This window comes from Brassica napus, chromosome A7, assembly GCF_020379485.1.
Source record: "Brassica napus cultivar Da-Ae chromosome A7, Da-Ae, whole genome shotgun sequence".
Taxonomy (NCBI): domain Eukaryota; kingdom Viridiplantae; phylum Streptophyta; class Magnoliopsida; order Brassicales; family Brassicaceae; genus Brassica; species Brassica napus.
Genome location: NC_063440.1, coordinates 9,525,451 through 9,542,095, shown reverse-complemented (window position 1 = coordinate 9,542,095; position 16,645 = coordinate 9,525,451). Strand labels below are relative to the sequence as shown.

The window sequence follows — 16,645 nt, the reverse complement described above, 5'->3', positions numbered from 1 at the left end:
AAGAAAAAGAACATAATAACGAATACCACTTAGACTTGAGACTGGAGATGTCCAGACATCTGAATGAATAATTTCAAAAGGTTTAGACGTTTTATTTGATGAATTTGAGAAAGGAAGTTTGATGTGTTTACCCAGTTGACAAGCATTACAAAATGGGATGCTGTCTTTATTACATGAAAAAGAGCACGAGGAAATCAGAGATTTTAACGTCTCATTATTAGCGTGTGCCAAGCGCTTATGCCATAAAGAAGGAGAAGCTGAAACAAATGCAGAATGTTCTTGAGTTCGGGAGAGATGATGTGGAACGGAATAGAGATCTCCTGAACTTTCACTGCGGAGTAGAGTTTTCTGAGACAGAAGATCCTTCACAGAAAAACCAAACGGATCAAACTCCACAGAACACCAATTATCTTTCGTAAATTTTCGAACAGAGATCAGATTTTTAATGATATTTGGTGCAACAAGAACATTATTAAGATGTAAAGGACGAGTAGTGGAGTGAATGAAAGATTTCCCACTAGAATGAATTGGAATATGCAAGAATATAGGAGGCATATTCTATCATATGTGTTTGCCTACAGTGGCCGGATCCAGACAAAATTATTTGATGGGGGCACAAATTTAAATTTAAAATAAATAATACATATTATATTACAAGTGCAACTATTATAGGGAAATTACCACAAATACCACATTCATAGTACCACTTTTCATGTTTACACTAACCACTTTTACCCTCACTTTTAATGAAGGGTAAACGACAATTATACCCTTAGGGTTAACTAATCTAGACTTAGGGTTTAGAGTTGAGGGGTGGGGTAGGGTTTTTGGAATGTAAAATTTAGGATTCTAATAAATATATAAATAAATATTTAAAAATATTTTAAAAAAAATTTAAAAATAATTTCAAACATAATTTTCGTTTTTCAAAAAGAAATTTGAAAAAAAAAAATAAAAAATATTCGAAAAAAAAATTTCAAAAAAAAAAGTTCATAAAAAAGTTCGAATTTGAAAAAGTATAATTCGAAAACATAAAAAAAAATTTACTTTTTTTTATTTTTTTATTTTATTTATTTTATTTATTTTATTTTATTTAAATAATGATTTATTATATATATAAATAACAAGGGCATAAGAGTCTTTTGCCACTTAATGAAGAATGTATTTTTGAAAATGTCTCTTTAGTGGTGGTAAAAATGAAAAGTGGTACCATGAAATTGGTAAACATGTAATTTCCCCACTATTATAAGCTATAAATATAAAACAATAAATTTTATTGGAATCATAGTATTATATTTATAATATATATGTAATTTATTAAAAAAATAATATTATTAGTTATAATAATACACTGTAAAAGGAAATTAGTATATATAATACTGCATATTTTTTGTTATCGTATCGTGTCGGACTAAATTCTAAGATATCGAACTAAATTTTAAGATGTTAAATAAAAAATGAATAGATTGTTTAGTTTTTTTAAAAAAAATATTAATCAAAGTTTATTTACTAGCAATTGATGATGTGGACTTTTTTTTTTACAGCAAAAAAATTTACAGATTCATAAAGACTCCGTAAACTAAGGTGGTAACTCTGTATCCATGTGTATGACGAACGACGGTTGTATCCTAGCACTGCGTGCCAAGCGATCCGCCATTTTATTGTCCGTCCTCGATACATAAATAACTTCTGAATTGATGAAACTTCTTCTCAAAAGCTTGATATCCTCCAGGTAACTCCCAAATGCTGGCCATTCCTCTGGTTCCGAAACCATCTTCACCAGTTGAGAACAATTCGTTGCGAACGTAACCTGATACTGTCTTAAATTTTTCATACATTCCATTGCCCAAGTCAGTGCCTCTATCTCCGCATGAAGAGGTGATAAACTTGCCCTTACGTTTCTTGCCCCTAACAGTCTCTCAAACCTTGGAAGTGTACTGAGCCAACCTTGGCCTGAAAAACCATCTTTATCTTTCCAAGAACCATCCGTAAAACACCATCTACATGTGGTCACTAAGGGCAATCTGCCTTGAACTTCAGGAACGACCCTTGGATTATTGAGATTATGCGCTTCATTCCAAAGTCTAAATGATGTGGACTTTGTTGAAAAAAAAAAGATGATGTGGACTTTAAAGAAAATTTATCTAAATCTTGTTTGGGAAATAAAATCTGAAGCTGAAAATGCAAATATAACTAGAGTTTAACTTCGTACGGATATTTTTAATTTTATAAATATATAATTTTGATATTATAATAAATATATGCTTTACATTTAGTGTTATATATGGAATAACTCTATAATCTTATTGTTTAAGCTTCTTATTCGTCATTATTAATATATAATAATTTGTTTTTTGCATTTTATTTTCTTATTGATTGTTATTACATAATAATAACATATATTTGAGTTTTATACATAAATTATAATCTGAAATAATCAAATATACAATCTCCTTTAATATAGTTTTTAATTTCTACAATACATGTTCAATTTTATTTAGTTATACTGTATATGGATATTTGCTTATGATAATTTATATTTTCATGTTGTGTTTAAAAGTAATACTTTAACATCTATCATTTTAGTATTTTGTAAAGTAATACTTGAATTAAAGATAAGTTATATACTATTATATTTTGTATATAGTTATTTATAGATAATATATTGCTGTGAGTTTCAAAAATTGATAATATATATAGTTGTAAATATAAAAGTTTAACATATGTTAATAATTTAGTTTTTAAATAAAATATTACACAGTGTAGGAATTTTAACCCGTTTTGCCGATGAATGATAATGTATTTAAATGAAACTGCTTTTTTTTATCTGTTTTTTGACATAAAAAGTCTGTTAATCTAGCAATTTAATATAAACTTGTTATATTTAATCTATAGAGAACGTCTATTTTAGTTTAATATAGACTATAATTATAAAATTTATTTGTCTTACGATAAACTTTTGATTATAATTAATTTATAATAATATTATATTACTAATTACGAAATTATAATGCATTATTTATAATAAAAAAAAATTTAAAAGTTTGGTAAGATTTTGTTAGAGTTTTTCTCAACCGATTTGATTATAATTAAAAACAAAATTCAAATATCTAATTAAAATTGATTTACTATTAACATCTTTATTGATTATTAAAACTTAATGTAACTAATCAAATATATCACATTAAGTACTTAATTAAATGATCATAGTATGACTTGTCAATAGTAGATAAAATATAGGATTCTAAATTAATAGAGTAGATGAAAAGAAGTAAAGAAAGCTAGGTAAAGAGAAAATAAGTATATGTTAATAGGAAAAGAATAGTAAAAAAATGAAAATAAAACGTATCAAATGCCAAATAGAACAGCAAATATGCATCAAAATTCATGTTATGCGTGCATCGAACTTGTAACATTGGAATCAAACGGGATCACTTATACCAACGGAGCTACAAAAGTGTTGCTTTAGCACCTATAACTAAGTTTTTAACAAGTAGTTGGGAGCACGTGCCCCCGTTGTAAATACTGTAGATTCGTCCCTGGTTGCCTATGCGCTGAGCGGTCGGCTACTATACCATTTTTACTTGTACATTTAAATAATACGGCTTGCTCACAAACCAACTGAATCCACATAAGTATTTGTCATTAAGACATGCACATCGAGTCATTTATTTATTAAGCTCTTGTTAAGTTCATCTTTTCACATAAACCGATGTGGGATACACACATATCTTATATTATTCATAAGTTCTATAATTATAGCATGAGCGAAAATATTTTAATATATAATCAAATAAGAGTTATAAATTTGTTTAGCTTTGTGTTCATACAATAGTTTTTACTTTATACCATATATAATTGGCGTGTATAAAATTTTCAAAAGAAAATATTTACCGTAGACACTCAGCATAAACATCCGTATATACGTTTGTGTATTATACAGTTGTCAATCGTCCGACTAGCGTATAGCGCATTTTAGAACACTGCTATTTTCTTAAGCTCGAGCCACCTCAAATCTATCTCAGGATTGAAAACAATTCAGGTCAAACAATCTAGTCAACCTTCCATTATCATTTTCTTTTTTTGTTAAAATGATAATGATTTCCTTCCATTAATCATTGTCATTTTTCTAGTCAATCTACTCAACCTTCCATTATCATTGTATATTTAGAAGCTAAGTATCTGATTTCCATTTGTGCACAAAAAAAGTATCTGATTTCCTTGTTTTTGGTCAAACAATAAATATTAAGGATAAATAAATATTAAGGATAGGATCAAGAAAAAAATATTTTTTATAAATAGAGGATGGTTGTTCATTACCTCTCACATGTAAAAAGAAAAAAAAAATCATCTTTGAAAAAGAAATCAAAAGATATGGGTGCAAAATGGAACTCAATGATTGCAATAGTTTTTTTGGTGGCGATGATAATGGCAATGGAAAATATCAGCGGAGAAACATTGCCACAATGCCGTGAAGATTGCATTCAAGGTTGTGCCACCACTGGCGCACTTCCGTACCAATGCCTCCAGAGTTGTTACCGTGGATGCCGTGGCTTACCACCTGCTATAAAAGGTAACGTTTTTAATGGTTTTTTGAGCAGAAAGAAAAACAATAAGATGATTTTTGTTTTTGGAAATATATCAAACAAATGTATTATTATGATTACTGAGATATTTTCAAACTATAGAAAATACATATCCTATTTTTATCAAAGAATATATTGTTAGATTGAATAATCTATACTATTAATTACAAAATAATTTTTCGTATTCGAACTCTCACATTAAAAGTTAAAATGGTCAATGTCGTTGTTACACTTAATAAATTATTATATTTATTTTTATGTTGTTAATCATAAATTAATGAATTGATTATAATAAAATTGATCAAAAGACAAAGAATACACATGACAATAATGTATTGTTTGATATTATCTATTGTTTTTTATATTATCATCATCACCTATTTTCTTTTATAAAAAAAAAACTAAATTACAATAAGATAAGTTTGTGTATATGTTTATCTACTAAACAAAAAATAGTATTATTATCTCAATTCCGTATTTTTAAGTTTTTTTCTAAGTTAATCAACCTTTAGTTTTATTTTCTATTTACTTACTTTGTTTTTATTTTTATTTTGTTTTTCTTAAAGTTTCATACATACTGATGGGTTAAACAAGTAATTTACATACGTAATAAGAGTTAAAATATGAAGGTTTACTTTTCTACTTTATCTAATTGCATGTTTGATATGTGATCAGTTTCATAGTTTTACGAAGATAAAAATAAAATAGATAAAGAAAGATATGAAAGTTAGATAAAACAAAACTGATTAAAAAATTAGTTGAGAATAATAATTATGATGATGATATTTGTTTATAATAATATATAAAGAACATATAAGTATTTTAAAAATTGTTATGTCCGCATGTGCGGGCAAAACACCTAATAATCTACTAGTTCAAATGAATAAATGAGTGCTTAAATTATCGAATATCTTTTTTATTTTAAACGTGAAAACATTATGAATAGTCTGAATGAAAATTTGATAGGATTACAATTCTGTCTGGTTTACTGTGATACAAAATGTTGCATTCCATCCATATAATCACTACAATGTTTTTAACAAATAACATGTTGGTATATCCCCAAGAGATTTATTTTCTAAACACAAGATATTAGTCAAGACATATTATATATTTTTATTTTAAAATATAATTTTGGTCAAAATTTTAAAGTTTGCTACTTTTTTTTTTAGAATCGATCACAAATTAATTATATAATGGATGGTTTTTACTCTGTGCAGCGGGAGCAAGAGGATAGAAGAAATAGTCATGAATCAGTGTTGGACTCTTGGGACTTTCAAATTACTTCTACTATATCCTTGTGGCATCAATTGTGTAACCCTATTAAATAAATAGATGTTTTTTTTCTTCATAACAGTACATTGGAACAATACATCAGAACAAGAGCGGAAAGGAAACACACAAATTTGAAAAATGAATACTATGAAAGATTTTAGTCGTCTCAATAGATAAAATAATCAAGTAGATCATATCTACAATGCAACTGCAATACAGTTAGTTGGAACGACCGTTATGTAGATAAATAGAGTCGTTAATCCAATAAGATAGTGATGCAATGAGATTCGTTGATCAAAAAAATATTGATCCTCTAGTCTTTTTGATTATGTTGATTCCTTCTTAAATACTGTGAACAATGCTATAAGACAAACACCTCTTTTATTATTAACTAAGTCTTCCGTGCTCATACACAAATATAAAATTTTACAAAATGATAAAATTATAGTTATTGAATATATCGTTTCCAATTGTTAATTAATTTTTGATTATTTTGTAATCTATAAGCATGAAAGTAGATATAATATTTTCTTTTAAATAAAATTATAATGTTATCTCAATTTTGATATATGATTTCATATATAAAATTTTACATAAGTTTGATTTTTTCGGTATATTTATTCTACTAAATCATAATTTATTTTGGTTTTAATGTATTAAAATCAGATTATTATTATATTTTTTGATTCATTCTATTAGTTTGTAAATATATTTTATAAAAATATTTGTTATTTAATATATATGTTATTTAAGGAAGAAGTAGAAAAATAAAAGCTAAGGGTTGATTTAATTAGAGTTGCACCAACCTATATAATCAGTGATATTCTAAGAAGTCAAACATATATTATAACAATATGGTGTAAAATTTATATTTTTAGAATAAATAATTTTTTTTAGTTATATTGTTAACTTAGTTTGACATATAATTTTAGCCTTTTAGGTATAAGAATTCAAAAAAATTGACTATTTACTTTCAAGCATATTTAATTGAAAAATTAAACTGAATAGAACTAACTTTTTTCTTGGGTCTAATTAGGCTAAACTGTGAATAATTTTGTTGTTTCGCATAATTTGGTTATTCACCTTACATTTGTAGGTATTTTATATAATTTGTATTTGCTGTCTAATACTAACATTAGAAGAAGAAAAAAAATATTGATTCTACAATTTAAATTAAATAATTAGTAATTTTTATTTTGAAAAGAAAATAGTAGATTTTTAATCTAGCAATATTTTGTAAATAAAAATATCATAACTAGTAGAAAGATAGTATACAAAATAGATAACATATATGTTTATGTATAATTTATTATATACATATATTTCTTAAAAATGACAATTTTTTAAAAAGTAGTTAATTGTTAAACTAATTCTTGTTGATATTGTATACATATATTATTAACTTTTAGTTCTCCTACAACTCATAACTAGACTTTGACCCGTGCGGATATATTTTTCAAAAATATGTTTCTATTTGTCTTTCATGTCAATAGTATAAGGGCTATGCAAAATACCCGAATCTGAAGAACCAAACCGATTTCGATCCGAAAAAGTATTACCAAACCCAAACCGAAATTGATTAAATATCTGAATTATTCAAAATTTTGGTTTTTTGAGAACCGAAACTGAATCCGATCCGAACCGAAGTATTCCAACTACTTGAGTGTAACCAAAATAGATTTGTATACTTATATATATTAATTATTTTTAGATTTAATATATATATATAAAACATCTAGAACATATATGATACTTTTAAGCTGGCTTAAATACTTGAAAATATATAAAAATAATCAGTAGTAAATATATAAAATTGTAAAAGTATACTTAAAACACCAAAAATACTTAAAATAATTATTGATTCTCTATCCAAATATTTGAACTTATGTAATTTATATGTTAAGTTTAGGTATTCTGACATATATTATTCAAATTTATATTTAATATATTATTTTATTTATAGTTTTTTGAGAAATTTAAAGTATATAAATATATAATGAATATTAAAATTTTTAAAGTAATTTAAATGGGTTATCCAAACCCGTGAAAATCCGAAGCAAACACAAACTAAAATTTAGAAATATTAGAAATTTTTAATTATTTTATAATCTATAAGCATGAAAGCAAATATAATATTATCTTTTAAATAAAATTATAATGTTATCTAAATATTGATATATGATTTCATATATAACAATTTACATAAGTTCGATTTTTCGGTATATTTCTTCTACTAAATCATAATTTATTTTGGTTTTAAATGTATTAAAATCAGATTTTTATTATATTTTTTGATTCATTCTATTAGTTTGTAAATATATTTTATAAAAATATTTATTATTTTTTTTAATATATATTAAATATATTTTTAATATTTATTATTTAATATATATGTTATTTAAGGAAGAAGTAGAAAAATAAGAGCTAAGGGTTGATTTAATTAGAGTTGCACCAACCTATATAATCAGTGATATTCTAAGAAGTCATACACATATTATAACAATGTGGTGTAAAATTTATATTTTTAGAATAAATAAAATTTTTAGTTATATTGTTAACTTAGTTTGACATATAATTAGCCTTTTTGGTATAAGAATTCAAAAATTTTGATTATTTACTTTAAAGCGTATTTAATTGAAAAAATTAAACTGAATAGAACTAACTTTTTTCTTGTGTCTAATTATGCTAAAATGTGAATAGTTTTGTTTTTCGTTTAATTTGGTTATTCACGTTACATTTGTCGGTATTTTATAAAATTTTATATAATTTGTATTTGCTGTCTAAAACTAACATTAGAAGAAGAAAAATATATTGATTCGACAATTTAAATTAAATAATTAGTAATTTTTATTTTGAAAAGAAAATAGTAAATTTTTAATCCGGAAATATTTTGTAAATAAAAATCTCATAACTAGTAAAAAGATAGTATACAAAATAGATAATATATATGTTTATTTAAAATTTATTATATATAAATATTTTTCTCAAAAAACGACAATTTTTTAAAAAGTAGTTAATTGTTAAACTAATTCTTGTTAATATTGTATACATATGTTATTAACTTTTAGTTCTCCTAAACTCATAACTAGAATTTGGCATGCGCGCCCGTGCAAGTGTATTTTTCAAAAATATGTTTCTATTTGTCTTTCATGTTAATAATATAAGAGCTGGGCAAAATACTCGAATCTGAAGAACCAAACCGATCTCGATCCGAAAAAGTAGTACCAAACCCAAACCGAAATTTATTAAATATCTGAATTATTCAAAATTCTGGTTTTTTGAGAACCGAAACCAAATCCGATCCGAACCTAAGTATTCCAGGTATCCGAATGTACAAAATAGATTTGTATACTTATATATATTATTTATATAAAACATCTAGAATATATGATACTTTTAAGCTGGTTTAAATATTTGAAAATATATACAAATAATCAGTAGTAAATATATAAAATAGTAAAAGTATACTTAAAACACCAAAAATACTTAAAATAATTATTGATTATCTATCCAAATATTTGAACTAATGTAATTTATATGTTAAGTTTAGGTATTCTGACATATGTTATTCAAATTTATATTTAATATTATTTTGTTTATAGTTTTTGAGAAATTAAAGTATATAAATATATAATGATTTTTAAAATTTTAAAAGTAATTTAAGTAGGTTATCCGAACTCAAACCAAACCCGCGAAAATCCGAAGAGAACCCAAACCGAAATTTAGAAATATTAGAATGAGGCTGAAATCTTTGATCCCAAAAATCCGAAACTCAAACAGACCTGAACTGAACTCGATTAGGCATCAGATAGATAGTTTCTCATAATATAATGGACTTCCAAATTTTCTTAAAAATATAAATTCATTATTTTTTTTCTCTTAATATACTGCTATCCATGTTTCCAAACAAGCCTATATTTTAAAACTACAATCTATGTTTCCAAACAAACTTTTTTTTTTAAAACTGCAATCTATGTTTCCAAACTCTTTTTTTTTAACTACAATCTATGTTTCCAAACAATCTTTTTTTAAAGTTGTTATACATGTTTCCGAACAAATATAATTTGTACTTGAATTTAAATAAGGTACTAGATTTTGATCCGCGCTTGGAAAGCGCGGGTTTTTTTGGATTATATTATAATATAAAGTTTTAGAATATCGAAAAATATAGTTTTTAACTGTTATATAATCTACGAATTAGTTTAGTTGAGATTTTATATGTACACTTTTACGTAAGTTTCTTTTAGGCATGAAAATTATATCCGGAACAAAAAAAAACAAACCAAACCAACCCAAAAATATAGGTTTAGTTCAAGTCCAGAGAAGATAACCTATTCGGTTTTTCTTGAACCGCAGGCCTTTGTTTGAGTCCGGGTCCTACCCTAGACCCGATCATATATATGTTATGTTTATTAGGTATATTTGGATATTTCGACATGGATATTTTTTTAAGTTTTTGGTTTACGATTATTGTTTTTGATTTCATGTAAATTTTCAAATTAAAAAATGGGTATTTTTCAGTTCATCGTGTCAAATTTTGAATAAGATTTTGAATTTTTAGGTATTTGAATTTTTTGGGTATTTGTTTGGAGTTTCGAGTATTTTTCAGATTTTTTAGATATTTTGAATATTTTTTCCGGTATTATAGATATTTTTTTAAGTTTTTGGTTTATGATTATCGCTTTTGATTTCATGTAAATTTTCAAATTAAAAAAAAAATTGGGTATTTTTCAGTTCATCGTATCATATTTTGAATTTTTAGGTATTTGAATTTTTGGATATTTGTTTGGAGTTTCGAATATTTTTAAGATTTTTTAGACATTTCGATTTTTTTTAGGATCCTAAATACCCAAAAATATGTGGATCCATTACATCCATATCAGGTCCAACAACCTTTTGATATAGATTTTTAACGTTATTGTACAAAAACATGGTTGATGAAATATTTTTCTGAGTAAAGGTATCATAAGTAATAATATTAGGATCTGTTATAAATATTTAAAATATTGTATGGTTAGAATGATTAATGGTATTACCAAAAAAAATAGTTATACATGATTCCAACAACTTTTTTATATTATATTTTAAAGATTATTTCTCTTTTAATAGTATTAAATATAAAAGTATAATATCTACACCAATAATTTTTAAAATCGTGAATAATCAATATTGATATCGTGAAGTCGGGTTAATTTTAACAGAACCAATGAATTTCTATATTTTTCTGAAGGCAACATAAATATTCAGAAAATTTATTTTAAAATATAAAAATATCTATCAAACTATAGACGGTTGAAAGTTTAGTATATGATATGAGATTTTAGTGGAAAAGTTTAATATGATATGATTACTTTATTATAAAGGAAAGAGGAAGTTAGAATGTACACATATATATCATGTAACTTCTCTTGTTTTAAATCATATATTATATGAGAAAAAAATAATATAAAACATTAGTTTCAATGCTTTTACGATTAAAAATCAAAATAGTAAATATAATAATAGTAGTGATTAGGATTTATGAGTGAAATTTGAATAAATAAATGAATTGAATAAATTATTGTTAGAGAAATATATGGTAATATATTGTTAGTCTATATTTAAGGTAAGACCAAAAAATAATGAGATAAATGAAATGGTTCAAACAACTTTCATAGGTAGATTTTTTAAGACTATTTCCCTTTTAATAGTATTGATAACCTTGTCTGGTATGTTCAAAAAAAATTGGACAGAAATAGAACGGCTCGATGGACTCGAGCCGGGTCAGTTTTGAGAATGGCTCATGAATTCGTTGGGGCCTCGATTTTGAATGAACCGAACGGACACTTCTGTTAATTAGTATTGACTAGAAAAATATACATACAGTACTACAAATGAATTTAGATAATGAGTAGGACCGGATTTGACCGGTATAGTACTCTTTTTACACCGTGACAGCTTCGTACGAAGACTAACAATCATTTACGAATAAGAACTTGTTCTTGTGTTAAAAAAAAAAAAAAAGAACTTGTTCTATACAAAAACTACTATTTATTCTATTTTCTTATTGTTTTGTCCTTCTCTTCGTATCATATTTCTTACGATTGGAGCGTACCAATTTGAGAAAAAAAACAGAAATTACATTTTTTTTGGTGAAACAGAAATTACATTTTTTTTGGTGAAACAGAAATTACATATTCCAGATTGATATTAATTTCTTTTTAATTATTATATAATCAATACAAAAGGAAAATGAGGTATCATGGTTTATAAATAATTTTAATTTTCTGATACAGTATTTCTTATCATTTTATTAGCAAATAATTTCCTGAAATTTTGTATTAACAAAAAAAAATGCTCTGACAGCACTATTTATTCCATTTTGCTTGGTGGTGGCTTTAAAATTTCTGGAAATGCATATAACTGAGACCATTTGTCATTTTACATTAATTCGTCAAACTAGCAATTATTATTTTATTTGTGAAACTATTATTTTATTTCGTTAAGTATATTCTAATGATGTAACAAATGGAAAGAACAAATCTCAACGAAACACTTGAAACATCGAATTACGTAACACAATTCTTATAAACCTTGAAATTTGTTTGGACATGCTCTAAATTTTAAAGCCATCACCAAGCAAAATGGTCTCCAAAAATCATTGAACTCTTAGATTGCAACACATTTAAAAAAAAAAATCGGAGTTTTTTTCCTTTAATCTCTCTTCTGGTTTCATCTGAAGAAAGTATACAATTACTTTTAATGATGAAAAATTAAAATAAATGGGATGAGAGAGAGGAAGAAGGTGGGGAATGGTCAATGGAGGAGGACAATGATTTGGCCCCTCTTTTGTTTCTTCGGTACTTTTATCCCACTCTCCTCTTTTTCCATATCTCATTTCTAAAAAAAATTTGCTATTCATGGCAAAAAACGATCTATATTTTTCTTTTTTTTTACTTTTTGAATGTAAATATTAAATTTTACACCAATATTTTAAGTTTTTTTACAGAAATTACAATGTTACAATGTTAATAGTGATAATTGTAATATTTGAGATTCAATCCAGATGACCGGTTTACACTTTATTCTTATGAGTTTTCAACTTAGTTAATACTAAAAGTGGAGTTTGAATTAAGTGGTGACGGGAAGGTAAAGTAAATGATTCCGAAGAATATAATTCAATATTAAAAATAAGCCGATCTAGGGTTTTTAATCGGGTGTCAATGCTTAACCAAACATTTATTCAAGCGTTTTGAAGTACAATCTAGAACACGGATCACTCCAGTAGAACAGCCCACTGTCGTGTTGCTGATCCCTTTGTGGTTCGACCTTGATGCCTAAAATGTCGTTTGGATCAAGGATCGACTACAAGCAATAGAGATCAAGTCCAATAGGTTCACCGAGCATCCGAGTATCTACTTTCGCTGACTAGGGATGCTCGACTCATTTATTCAATATCAAGCAATCTACTACACGGTTAGCGAGCAGATTAAACCTAAGATCTAGCAGTAAGTGATCAGGTTAGAGCTAGTGTTAAGAACTGAGATAAACGAAGACACAATAAGGTCACTTATTTATGTTTAGCCTTGCGATTAACACCCAAGAACCCTAGACAAGCTAACCGACTATTCAACCATTAAACAAGATGAAATAGACATGATAACTGAATAATACTGCATATAAATCCAAAGATAAATCAATAGGGTTCAGGATGATCTTCTCTGTCAAGAAGAGGAACCGTCTCCCTTACAATAGCAAATATCTAAGAATAGGTCTAGGTCTCTTGCAAAAACTAGCGTAAAAAGAAAGTAAAGATAGGGATGACTTTTATATCGAGGCGCCATCGACTTCAGAGGAGGGAATAAGTGATTAGAGCAAATCTTTGAAAGATATAGACTTTCCATAAATGTCGGGAACAATCCCCTGGCTGTTCCTGGTGAGATCAACCGTCAGACTGCTCTGCATGATTGTTCCCCGGGGAAAGTCTCCAATTCTTACTTCTTTCTTCAAGCTTCTTCCTTTAACTCTTTAATCCACTCCAAAGCTGAAATGACTCTAAAAGGACTGGAATAACTAGATAAAACAATGAAAACCAGTTAGAAAGAAAATGCACAATGGTGCCAAAAACACCATATATCAGCCATAACCTGACCGAGGTGAACCAAAAACTACGCAACTACCACCGGTAGGGGAGATGGGAACCTGAGAGCTTAAACATCAAGTCGCAGCAGAACAGCCCCGAAGAGCCAACTGGCTAGGAACACTAGACAACACAACCGCATTTATTAGGTTTGGCTCCAAAACCGGAAAGAGCCGAAGCTAAAAGCGGGATGCAGTTTGAGCCACATCATAACAAAGCTCTTCCAACCCTGCACATTGAAAAATCAGATAGTCCACCACCAGAGACCAAGTGGACCACCTAAGATGCAGGGAACACCAAACAAGACACGAGTCTCCTAAAGCAGAATCAGAACACCGAAGACCAGTTAAAGAAACGAGAACCACGCCTCGCAGACACTGAGAACCAGTGCAAGCTCCAATGTGCCTCCTCGGTGAGACATCAACGGAGCAGACAGCACCTACATCAGACAAAGCACATCGACTTCAGAGCGGCGAAGATCAGGATAGCAAAGGATGAGCGAGCACTGGAGAGACGAAAGGATAGGTCATAGACGGCCCACCTCGGTCATAACCCGCAAGCCAAAAACAACACTGCGAAAGCACCAGCAAATCGGCTTTATTTAAACCCGTCTAATTTAAGCTCATCTCTCTTTTTTTTAACACAAGGTGACCCTATTTAAACTTCGAACTCTATTCTTACCTATTTATTTTATTAAGATCAATGATAATTAATTTGGTTAATTTAGATCCGTTCAAACTTATTTAAAGGATTTTGAATAAAAGTGCCAACATTTTTTGTAAAAAAAAATTAAATATATTTGAAGTGTATTTGAAATATTTCACTTCAAAAAAATACATTTGGGATAGGATATTAGTCGCCATATTATTAATATATTTTTTTGAGATAGTAAAACTAAAATTCTAAGTTTGTTATCGTTATCACACGGTTAAATATCTCAACATAATAAATTGCACTGAGATATTAGAGGGTTTGAAATTTTTTATCTATACTTTGTAAGTAAAATATTAAGAAAATATACATTTAAAGGGTGAAAATATCTACTTAATAAGGTAGAAAATCTCAATTTGATATTTTGGTACATTTCTAATAAATAATTCAATATATTTCACATATATGTTTGATTAGATATTGGAAAGTATTCAGTAGATATTTAATGTATGGATATATATATTCAAAGTTGTTAGATATTTGTTAGTTTCTTTAATTTTAGCGATTCATATATTTTAATATAACTAAAATTGCATTGGAAACCATTAAAATGAGAAATTGCTTGAGAAACACTAAGTTGGATACCACTTTTCAAATATATATACTCAATAAAAAAAATTAACATTTAGGTTTAGGGTTTAATGATTATTATTTAGAGTTTAGTATTTAGGGGGTGGGGATTAGTTTATAAACTTCTATAAATACTTTTAAACATTTATAAATAATTTAAGAGGGCTAATTTTGTATTTTTCATAGTAAATTTAAAGTATTTAAGAAAATAATTATTATTTAAAAGTACATTTGAAAAATTGAATTAGGTAAGTTTGAAAAATTGTATCAGTTTGAGGTAAGTTAGAATTCATGCTTATAAAATATCATGCTATAGTTAGGCTAGAATTTAGAGTGTGTATTTATTAATATTAATGTGTTAGACATAATTATTATATGGTATATTTAGAAAATACTTTACCTACAAACAAATTGGGTCCACAGTTGTGTTGCTATTTTAATAGTATTGATTCTTATATGTATGTTCACACATATAAGATATTTTTTAATTTTCTTTTATAAATAAGAAACCTGATTCATATGTGAAGACTTAAAAATGAAAGTATATGAATCTGGATTAAATTTTTAAAAACCTTGAGAGTTTACAGATATTTATATTTGAATTTAGGATCAGGTTAGTTTATTGGATAAAATTTTTAACCTCATACACTTTTATCCACACATTCTACGATGAAATGTATTGGTTAAGAAAAATAAATATTGAAAATCTTACGATGAAATGTATTGGCTAAGAAAAATAAATATTGAAAATCTTATGAAAATAAATCATTTGACAACTATGTAATCACTTCATTAAATTTCGCAATGCTTTGAAATTTAACTGTTTTAATCAATTAAAGTCTACAAATATATAGATGAATTTCTTTAAACTAAAATGCAGTTTCTGATTATTGAACCAAGAACAATGTCAGCATTTGAACCTCGAACTCAATAATCAAGAAGACAACACAAAATCGGTAGGAGGTCCTAAGAAGCCAAAAGGACTGACAAGTGTTTTCAATAATGAGACTGCTCTTTTGGAGCAGTGAGTCAGATCCATCTAATGGAGAAGACTATTCTCTCTTCTCTCTCTTCTTCACTCAATCTCAAGTCTCAGAAAAGGTCCCATCTAAAGAAAGGCTAATTTCCAGATTCTGCAGTGAAAATTGGCCAGCTAATATTTCTTTCTATAGCCTCTCTGCACCACCACTTTTTTCTTCCTTATATTTCTTTCTATGGTCTCTCTGCACCACCAGGTCCACCACCAATATGTTTTTGACAAACCGAAATGATTTTTATCATTTCCTAGACCAACGGTATAAAAAACTGCAACTTAGAGCGAACTGAAAAATTTTCGAAAAAATCGTAAACGGTCCAAAATGACTTAAGGTGAACTTATGACTTC

At 27.0% G+C, this 16,645-nt stretch overlaps 1 long non-coding RNA gene across 1 annotated transcript; it reads left to right on the top strand.

Annotated features, from left to right (window-relative positions):
* Nucleotides 1-1,575: 1,575 nt before the first annotated feature.
* LOC125576455 lies at nt 1,576-5,934 on the top strand. Its single transcript, XR_007314810.1, has 2 exons — nt 1,576-4,573; nt 5,807-5,934. It is a non-coding gene; the product is annotated as an uncharacterized LOC125576455 (long non-coding RNA).
* Nucleotides 5,935-16,645: the final 10,711 nt, after the last annotated feature.